Source organism: Halyomorpha halys, unplaced genomic scaffold (genome assembly GCF_000696795.3).
Source record: "Halyomorpha halys isolate HHAL.00 unplaced genomic scaffold, Hhal_1.1 Scaffold64.1, whole genome shotgun sequence".
Taxonomy (NCBI): Eukaryota; Metazoa; Arthropoda; class Insecta; order Hemiptera; family Pentatomidae; genus Halyomorpha; species Halyomorpha halys.
This window is the reverse complement of record NW_027116348.1, coordinates 2,879,494-2,890,269: the sequence shown is the minus strand read 5'-3', so window position 1 is coordinate 2,890,269 and position 10,776 is coordinate 2,879,494. Positions and strand designations below refer to the sequence as shown.

The 10,776-nt window shown below is 33.7% G+C and overlaps 1 protein-coding gene across 2 annotated transcripts in view; it reads left to right on the top strand.

Moving 5' to 3' along the window:
* Positions 1-8,378: 8,378 nt before the first annotated feature.
* Positions 8,379-10,776, top strand: part of LOC106692632 (cardioacceleratory peptide receptor) — a 533,326-nt gene continuing 530,928 nt past the window's right edge. The window contains exon 1 of one of the 2 annotated variants that reach the window (XM_067053153.1): positions 8,379-8,467. The gene's annotated coding sequence lies outside the window, so the exon portion shown is untranslated. The remainder of the gene's footprint in view (positions 8,468-10,776) is intronic. The other variant, XM_067053154.1, reaches the window with a different exon arrangement.

Sequence of the window (10,776 nt, the reverse complement as noted above, 5' to 3'; positions counted from 1 at the left end):
ATGCTTCTCTATACGCGGTGTATCCATGGAAGTATAGTCGGAGAGAGGTGGAGAGCATGGTATCAGTCAGCGCCACCACTGCTGGTCTATGCTGCTGCAGGAGGATTTCAATTTCGGCCATCTTTGATTGAAGGCCTCTGATATTATAGTTGAGGACGGTGTGCTCAACCATGACGCTGTTCCAACATCTTCGTCATAGTGTTGAGGAGGGTCATCACCATTGTCATCATTTGATCCATCCTGGAGCACATTTTCTCCATGAGGACTGTGATCGTCGAAGTCTCCAGGGTCGGGGCTGGTGTCGGCTGTGGAGTCGTAGGTGGTTGTGTTTGTGTATTTGAGGTGTGTTCCGGTGGTCCTCGTATAGCGGTGGTGTAGGTGAGATCCTTACTGACTGGCCTGCTTGGTTGCCTGGTGGGTACTTGTGCAGTAGCAGGAGTTATTCTTTACCTCAGAATACCGACGAAAAATCCTTTATATATGGTCATTGTCGCAGGGTATCTGAGGCCCCAAGTGGCGCCCTCACTCGACTAAGACCGTTCAAGGATTGGGCCACCCTATTTCCCAAGTTAGCCAAGTGAAGTGTCACATTAAATCCTCTCCCAAATCTTACACCGAGGTAAGTGACTACCTCACTTAGACGTATTCTCGTTCTTCGAATCATTAAATGAATAGGGTAGGCCCCATCAGTTTTTATCAGAACGCCCTAGCTAGAGGCCATTCCCAACTTTTTCCTCTCGCAACGTTCGCCACTTATTGTCTTAGACCTTAGATTGGCTATTGGAGGACACCACTGTAACCAGATCATCAATGTAACCAGTGGTAGGGAACCCCTCTAGCACTCCCAATAACTCGTCAAAAATCAACTTCCAAACAGCTGGACCAAGTACTCACCCCTGAGGACATCCCCTCTCTATGGAAGTTTCTACTTTATAAGAACTACCTAATACGTCTGCCCTCTAGGTAGCTCCTGATTAAGTCGTATAAATTTCTAGGGGCTTCATATTTCTGCAATTGCTGGAGTAAGTTGAGCCTCCAGACGCTGTCAGAAGCGGAGTATATGTGAACATGGCATACCGCTCCTCCCTCTGTTCAACGTCTGCTCACACTCGCAACAGAGCATCAATAGTTCCCTCGCCTTTTGTGTGTGTATTGCCGTGGGTGACTTGCTCTTTTATAAACCTGTGCTTGACCTTGTGTCATGACTAGGTGCTCTAGGACCTTGCTCATCACAGGGAGGAGATATACCTAGAGATATAGACCTATAGGACTTTGGGAGCTGCTTATCTTTGTCCCCTCCTTGTATAGGAGTCTCAAATCGGCAGCCTTCCAAGTTTTAAGTAAAGAATCCCCTATCCAGGCAATCATTGTAGATTTCTAAAAATCACTCTTCAATGTAGGTAATACTATTCTTCAGGATTGCCGCATCATGGTATCGAGTTCTGGAGCACGACCAGCTTCTGCCTCCCCACGGCAATACGAAGATCATATCTTCACTATCATCATGGTGGGCACAAGTCCGTACCAGGAGGGTAATACCGTAGTGCGTCTTATTATTAGCTTCTTCATCGTCCAGGGACGGATCATCTCTGGGGTACGTCGTCTCGACAAAGATGTTGGCAGCCTCTTAAAGAGAGGTTGCCTGGACATTTCCATGCTTAAGTGCTGCTAATGTTTGCAACGGAGTAAATTTACCCAGTGCTACCCGATATAGAATACCTCAGGGATTTTTCGTGGACTCATCGACAATAAATTCGTCCCAGAACTTACGTTTTCGTCGATTAGAGGAATAGGTCGAGCTCTCGCATTCCGGTGCTGAAAGAAGTTCTCACCACCTCTCGGATAATATCGGTAATCCTGCAAACCCTATAGTCCAAGTCGACCGTGTTCACCGATTCTACCTCTCGCAATTCCGCAATTTCTCCCTCCAACGTATTTCGGAAGGCACTCTAATTTTTTCGACGGGTTACATAAGTCTTTTCGACTCCACGGGAACATACTGCCTCTTACTCACTGCACACCAGATGCAGATTACAATATCCGCTTCACAAGTGGCCTTTGTGTGCCCATATCCTTGGCATTTTAAGCAAAGTGGGTCATCAAAATAGTCGCTAAAGGATAACCACCACCACCGACTCCAACCATCATTTCTTCCTTCAATAAGGTAAACCTTACTCTAGGAAGTACTTCTAATACCCAATTGTTTGTAATTTTGTTCCTACCTCGAGAGGAAAAGAATGGCTTTATGAAGCCTATCTTGTCGTCTTGTGCAGAGCTTAATTGTTCCTCCAGCCCCATCAACAGCACTTTTTCGAGGCCCTATGCTGACCAAGAGAAAGGAACACCTCTAACTTCAATCCGAACAACTTATATGAATAACTTCAACACCTCTAATTCAAGCTCTTCATTTCATGGCCATTCTGCCCTCTATACCAACTTCTTTAAGCTTCTCCCACTGGCGTGACGTTGGCTTCTTACGAACCAACACCGAACCAGCTTTGGTTGCGCGGATAATCTTAGTTTTGACACCAAGCTTAGTTGGAGATGGGAGATCTATTAGAATTCACTAACAGGCTTATCTTGGCTGGATATACTTAAACACGTTGGCTGAGTTGAGGTTGGTAGCTTCAATGGTAAAGTCTTTATAATGTACGCAAACGTTTTATTTTTTACCAACGGTACATTTGATATTTTTCTGGCACCACACCTGTTCACATTTTCATCCTAATTTTCTGTTACCTCGTCCTCTGAAGGTGACTTCCTCATTCTCCTACGGAAGACCAGGAACTCACTTGAATCTTGTTAGTTGTTAGGGTTCCTGTTAGTTGATCGTTAGTAATCTTGAATTCAGGGGGAGTTACAGAATTGTGAGTCACTATCTTAATTTATTCCATGAAGCTTTCGTAAAGAAAGCTTATCTTCTAGCAGCACTTAACGACGAAGTTCTCTTCTCCACAGCATGTGCTGTGCGAGTAGGCCAAGGTAACTACCAAAAATTTCAAAGATTTAATTGAACTTCTCACAAATCATTTCAAACCTGTAAAATCTTGTTTTGCTGCCAGAAAAGACAATACTCTTTCCAACTATTTTGATCAACAGTGATAGTATATTCTGCAAGAATCAGAATGAACACATCAGATTGTCAGTTTAGCACTGAACTGGAAGTGACTATGAGGGATATTTTTATTTTAGGATTGGCTCCACCAAAATAAGGGAAAAGTTGATGGAAGAGGACTCTGCCAATAAAAATTTAACCTTTTCGAAAGCACTTAACCTATCCGCTCCGAAGGACCTAGCCATTCTTAAATTCACTTCTACAGCGCAAATCAAGGTAGAACCATCTGATTTATTTTATATGTAAAAAAAAAAAAAAAATCATATCGTTCTCAGGAACCTTACCAGAAGAAATGTGAGGTGTGCGGTTGGAAAAACCACTCAACTAAAAGCTGTAAGTACAAAGCTTATTCTTGCCCTAAATGTCATAAAAAAGGGAATTTGGCCCTGAAGTGAACACCAATTTTTTAACAGCAGAAGAGGAAGTCACCCTAAGTGACTCATTCTTTAATTTTTCAACGTGCTATAAAAATGATTTGACGATGGACTTAAATATATTTGGACAAATTTATACATTTGAAATTGACACTGGGCTATTTTACAACAGCCCCAAAAAAAATTTTAAATGATTTATACGTAACTAGCTAAATATCCCAACTGAGGAGTGGCCTCAAATCGTCTTCCTAACCTCATACCGAGGTACGTTACATCCTCACCAGGTGTTCTTGGATGTCCTGGAATCATATCAATGATGAGCCCTACTCGTGGAGCCTTTAATGGTTTGAAAAATAAATAATAATAATAGTTGATTAAATCTACTATAACTTTTGTTTCAAACATACAAATAAACAGATTGAGATTTAAGTGCAGTCTTATATGTAGTGTATTTAGAACATTCTGTAGAATGCAACTGAAGCCGAGTGAACTCACATCAGCATGTATTTTTCCGTTTCCTGGACTACAAGTACTTATAGCTTAGGTTTAAAATGCGGACAAGGGTACCACCATGGATGAGATAAAACAATAAATTTTTACTGGGTGATGAAATTTTTATTAGTTTGTATAATGGAATTTTTAACCACTATTCTACTATATTTATAAACAATGTTAAATGGATTTACACTACTTTGGCTTCAAACGGCTCAATTTCCTTTCAATATTTTATATGATTATAATTCAATTTATAAGACATGTATGATTAATGGTATTATGAGTAAATTGGAAAATTGTACTAAATTGAAAGGAAAGGTTCCTACAATACGGCTTGTGAGACAAGCAGGAAATAGTAAATAACACAATTAATAAGCAGTGTATGTTTTAAAAAGTTATAATTACCATTGAACAAAATTACACGTTGTGTAATAGTGCTGATAAAGTTCCGACTAATTTACTAAACGATATTGAGGACGAGTAATAATGCTTTCTGCAATTCATCGGTCCCTTTGCTGATGTTTTATTTTATTTTACATATTGAAAGAAAATATAAATATAAATAAACTAAACTATAAATACGAACAAAAGAAATGACGTTTAAAAAAAAAAACGACTTCTTATTATTATGTGTAAACTTTCGATTTCGGTATCTTCGAAGAGGAGGGTCAGTTAAGAAATTTAAGAACTATTTGAGTGAACACTGAATGGTTAGCAAAATACAATTTCATCTCTACTTTAAAAATAAAAACTCTGGAAATATTAATTAAAAGATTAATTAACCAGATTAAAGTTTTTTAGGCAATTTTATATGTATGTATTTTTTTTTTAAACATGAATTAAAAAAATGATTTGTTCTTTTTAGATTATCTTAGAAGTTTATTTTTAAATTTTTAAATCTTTTATTTATGAAACTCAAATTGTTGAAAAGACTTAGAAGATAAGCGAAAGGGGTAACTGCTTATTCCTCTCCGCCATATCTACTTTCATCTTGTGCAACAAAGAATATAAAACCAATTATTTTGGATGTCATATGGAATAAGAAGAGGATGATGTATCTCAACATGAAATTTGGTTTATAGTAGTATTTTATTGTAACAATAATTTAAATTACAAAGGAAATAATACTTCTGGCCGGATTTTACTTGCTAACCAATTTAAAAATATTAATGAGTTTTTGGTGTGAAAGACGTCACTGAATATTGAAACTAACAATTTGAAGCAGGAAGACGGCCAATTCCAAACTGATCTCTACTCAGGAAATGCCTTTAAATTTTCCGTCTGATATCTCAGCCTCCATTTACCTGAACTCGATTAACATTAATGGTTCTAAGAAGCATCATTCGAGAACTAAAACGTATTTCTAACTTCAGCAATACACCGCCTCAGTATTTGGATAAGGAGGAATATATTGTAGGGGCAAATATACGCTACGCTACTGACTATACTTTTTTGATCTTGACTAACAAATCTTAAAGGCATTACTACTTACAACAGGGAGTTATTTTTAACTACTCTCACGCCTTCCATGCCCAAAAGATACTCAAGACTCTTCTAACATTACTATAATTTACTTTCTGCATGTTTAGTTTTTAAATTATTAGAAATTTATATTTGGTTCGATTGCCTTTGGAGGCAAGCTTTGGTTGAGGATTTAATTAGGTGATTTAATTCTTCTTAGAGCTCAGGTGTTTTAGGGATTTTTATGAGCCGATAATATGTATAAAACAAATGGTTTATTAATAACTAATAATCTAATAATAATAAAAAAAAAAAACATGAGCGAAGTCCTATTATTAATTTTAAATAATTGAGGCCATCGGTCGTAAAGCATAGTATCTGACTTGTGCTGTTTGTCGGAGTTTTTTGGTATCATCGGATTCTTTAGGACTGATAGGACCAATGTTTGAAGGAATATTTTTAAAATATGTTTTCTTAAAGGATTGACGTCGATATTAAGCAAGAAGTGCCTTCAGGTTGAAGATGAAACATTATATTTAATAAAAATTTCAAAACAAAAATGTTCTTCAGTTACCAAGAACGAATCCGTCAATTATTTAATTTAATTGACAATAGACATATTGTGAATTTGATTACTTATTACAAACGGTTTTGTAAGTTATTACTATTTCTATTTATTCATAATTATATATAATTCGCTATAAATAAACCATTTGTTTTATATTTAAATTTATATATAAAAGAAAATATCTTGTTGGTTTACAAGTGGAATATATCAAATAGAAAATTGATGTTTTGAGATATTTGACAATCAATTTCTTTTAATGTTATGAAAATAGTAATTTTAGTTTTTATAGGCAGAATTTAAAGATATTAATAAATTATTTGGAGTTTAATCTTTTTAGTATTTTAGGCTGGAAAAACCAAATAACCCAAAAACAAGAAAACCCTGACTTGGTATGTTTGACTGATGTGTTTTTGTGTTTTGTAATTTATAAAAATTACAAAGTGAGCAGTTTTCTTTTGGCTAGAATTTCAATACCTTCATTCCAAAATCTCTCGACTAAATGTTTAATATAAAGTAAAGTTTTGAAGAAGAATCTGTAGGTCGTCCTGTGCTTCTTAAAATTGCTAATAGATAATAAATGTACCAATAATCAAGATTAACTCATAACTTGAAATTAGATAACAAATGCGGTTGGAAAGTTTTGGAATATAGTTCGTGAAATATTTTTAAAATGTGTATGTATAATAATAATAATAATAATAAAGGATTAGCAAACCCGAAGGTTCGATGCCGATACCATTAATCATTCACTACATACATCTGTCCAGTTAAGCCCATCCAAATCAAAATCTACTAAATCAGTCTTAACGAAATCCTCTCATCTACGTTTCAGTCTACCTGTCGGTTCCGTGTTTATTGTTTTTTGGGGGATCCGTTCGTTTCTATGTCCCACGACCTTACACGCCCATTTTCTTCGCTGCAATGCTATAATCTAGATTATATTTACCGGGTACAATTCCCCCAATTCAGCGTTGTGCAGCTTTCTAAATTCTACGTTTAATTCATTCTTTCGATCCAAATGTTTACGTAATAATTTATTTTTAAAAACCACAAGTGGCTGGTCTTCCCTAGTGTAAGAGGCCAAGTTGTGCGTGCATATGAAATAGTGAGAAGGATACTAATTTTGTAAATTCTAAGTTTCAAGTTTCTGGTCAGAAGGCGCCAGCCAAGCAATTTTGAGAATGAAAAATAGCAAGCATTTCCCGCCTTTAATATCCCTTTTATTTTCTGTTTAATTTTTTTTTATTAACCGTCGAACCTATCTACCCGTTCAGATGTATTTCCTCCTATATCATTCTATATCACCGAAATTTTTGATCCCTTTGTCCTTTACTAAAAAATCCATTAGAATATACCTCATTTCAGATTAAGCCATGTATTGGCAACTTTCGACTGAAGAATGACCTCTGCAGAAATACAATCAAATATAACACTTCAAAGCCACAACAAAATAAAAAGTACAAATTTCAAATTCGCAAAAATACTGACAGAACACGGCTTGAGATTAAAGATTTCATCTAAGAAACACGGAGGTTTTTAACTGTGACAGAACTTAATTTTTGCGTGCAACAAAAAATCATTTGATATGAAAAAAAAAATCTGTTATGCGTGAAGATACATGGGCGCTTTCAGAAACTAAAAACTTTAAAAAATACAAAAAAGAGTAGGTGTACTCCATCTCTATAGACAATCATAAAGGACCAAACAGAAATCGCCAGACGTAAGAAAACAGCATACTGATTTTTCCTCCACTATGAAATTGATTGAACTGAACTGATCATGTTTGACTGAAGTTGCCATATTTTTATTATTTTTAGTTTGATAAAATATCTAATCCTTTATTTATTAAATGTAATTATAATTATAATTTTATTACTTATGCATATAAGTAAATAACATGTATATTAAATGTATGCTACTTACTTAAATTTTCAGAATTGGCTCTTTTATATTTCTTGTCATTTCTTTTCATATTCTACCATTTCATATATGTATTAAAGTGATTTCGCATGGAGCTATACAAGTTTCAAATATAATGGAATATAGGGTTACTAGGTAAGAAAAAAAGGAAATATAGATTGATAATTAGTGTTGACTAGTAGTTGAGACAACACGTATGCAATTTTATCATGATCGTACAAGGTAAAAAACATGAAATCTCTTTTGAACGAAAAAAAAAAAAAAAACCCAAATAGTTCTAATTTTTTTTCATAGCAATGTACAAGTTTTTAGTGTAGATTTTAATATTAAATAAATAAAAAGAAATAAAAAACAAAACAGAGAGCTTTTAGTAGGTAGGAGACGCGACAGGAGGCATGCGAGAAACTCGATTCCCTGAAGAGCACTATCGATACCTTGGGCGCTCTCCGAGTCGGGCTCAGTCCGACACCAAAGCCCGTGCTAGAGGTATGGCGAGCTTTTGATCCACAAGCCCGTAAAATACGCAATCCCAATGTAAGTACCTCATTAAATTGTACCCCATGAACTATAGACATCTTTCCATTTTCCAGGATTAAAAAAACGACATTTATGGAAGATTATAAATGATATTTAAATTTTAAAAAGGAAATGGAATTTCAATAAAAAAATAAATAAAAACTGGATGGACCTGAGAATTTGAGGTGATGAAAGTAATAATTTTCTTCCTTCAACAACAGTGAATTTTTAATTTTTTTTTTTTTTAAAATAAAATTACAATGCAGAAGTAATGCAGAAAAGTATAGCATTTTTAGAAATCTAAAGTTATAAAATTAAACAAAAAAAAAATGGACAACAGGTTTTTAAAATAAAAAAAAAAAAAGCGATTTTTTATACCAAGATTGAATATAAAATAAAGATATCAACAAAACATCGTCGCTGAATTATAGCTAATATTTTTATAATTGTTTTTAATTTTTTTTATTACCTCAGAACAGCAACAAGGAAGAAAGTGAGTTGTCATCAAAAGAAGAGTTAACAAACTATTTTTGAATTTATTATCATAACTCATATTAATTAATATTCACTTTAAACAATAAATGACCCTGTTAAAGACCTTTTCCAATTTTTACAACTATCATATAAATGAGACATACATTTAAATTTTCCTTGCATAAAGTAGGGACTATCCGAATTATACTTCACTTAGTTACCAAAGTGATTCAACTTTTTTATAATTTGCAATTATTACTGATAAATACATCTAAATGAGTTGATTTACTCAAATATTTAATGATTATAGAATTTATGTGAGATCGATTATGTTAACACAGCTCCCTTAATTACTATTTATTGGTCTTGCGATTGAGTTAGGAGCTGATCCGTGTTCACAAGATATATTATATGACTAAAATAGGTCCCTGCTATATGTTCATAAGCTTGTGGTATTTCCTAGATAGCTCTTTGTCCAACAATTTTTTTTTTGTGGCCGGCAATATAGACTAACTAAAATGAAACGGAGAAAGCTATTATATTATATTTTAGCTACAGTACTGTAATACCGCAGCTTTGTTTTCTGTTAAAAAAAAAAAATAAAATTTAATAAATTTAGTATATTTTTAGCCGCTATGGGTTTAACTTACTTCAAACGAAGAAGAAAATTTGATATTTATTTTTTGGCATAGATAGAAGCAGCTGCCCTCTTTTAAATTATGCCATCAACAACGGAAATTGAATTTCATCAATGAATTAGTGAATGTAAATCTTTACAAGCTTCGGGAAATTATTAATATGTATGATTTCCTAGTTTCATACCTAAATTTCTAATATGGCTGCTCACTTAAATCAAAGAGGTAACTTCGCTACTAGCAGTGTTACAAGAACAAAACATAAGTTGATATTTCAAAGAAATGAAAGTAAGTTATTTTAACACTATAAATTCTAAAATGAGCTGTTAAAAATCATTGTAACCTCATTGAAAAATATACGTGTTTTCTGTTTGAGCATTAAGAAATAGGAGCAATTTAATTATCCTAAATGACAAATTAAATACAGAAGCATCATTACTTATCATCTCTCAAATAATTAATCCGATTTTATTGCCAGTATTAATTAAAGCGTATTAAATGCAGTTGATAGGTACATTCGAAAAACCTAGATGAAAACACTGAAGTCAAGGGCGTTACTAAATATTTATCTTCACATTATCTATATTTATTAAAAATATATAACAGTTCACTTAGATAAGATAGTATAATTATTGATATCTTTATTGCAATAATAAAAGAATATTATGTATCAAAGAGTTGTCACTTTTTTAAAAAAAAAAAAGTTTATCATTTTGAAGTTTATTATTTCATTATAAAAATCGTACGTTTCAAGCTGTATTTTCAGGTTCAGTCGTTTTCACTTGTATGATCATATTGTTAACAACTTACACTAAATTCTTTTGTCCATCATTACATAAGTGTATGCCCTTATTTATTCATTTTTTTCCAATTGATTCATGACCATGTTGCGTTGTAAGCTACCATGGTTATGAATTAATTTTGGACAGAATATATTGACGGATAAGGATATAAAGTTATGGAATAATATAAAACATGTTTTAATTATTACATAGGTTTAGACCTTAAATAACTATTACAGTAGACTGACTATATCGTTCTGTTGTGAATCATAAAAAAAAAATTGATTTTCGTGTAAATACAACCAAACGACGTTAAAATTACATCTTTTAAGTAGCGTCATTTTATATCAACACCTTTCCTGCAGAATGCAAAAGCCGACATGAGAGAAGATTACAAAATTAATTTTGTTAAATTTCACTAATTTTAATTGATAAA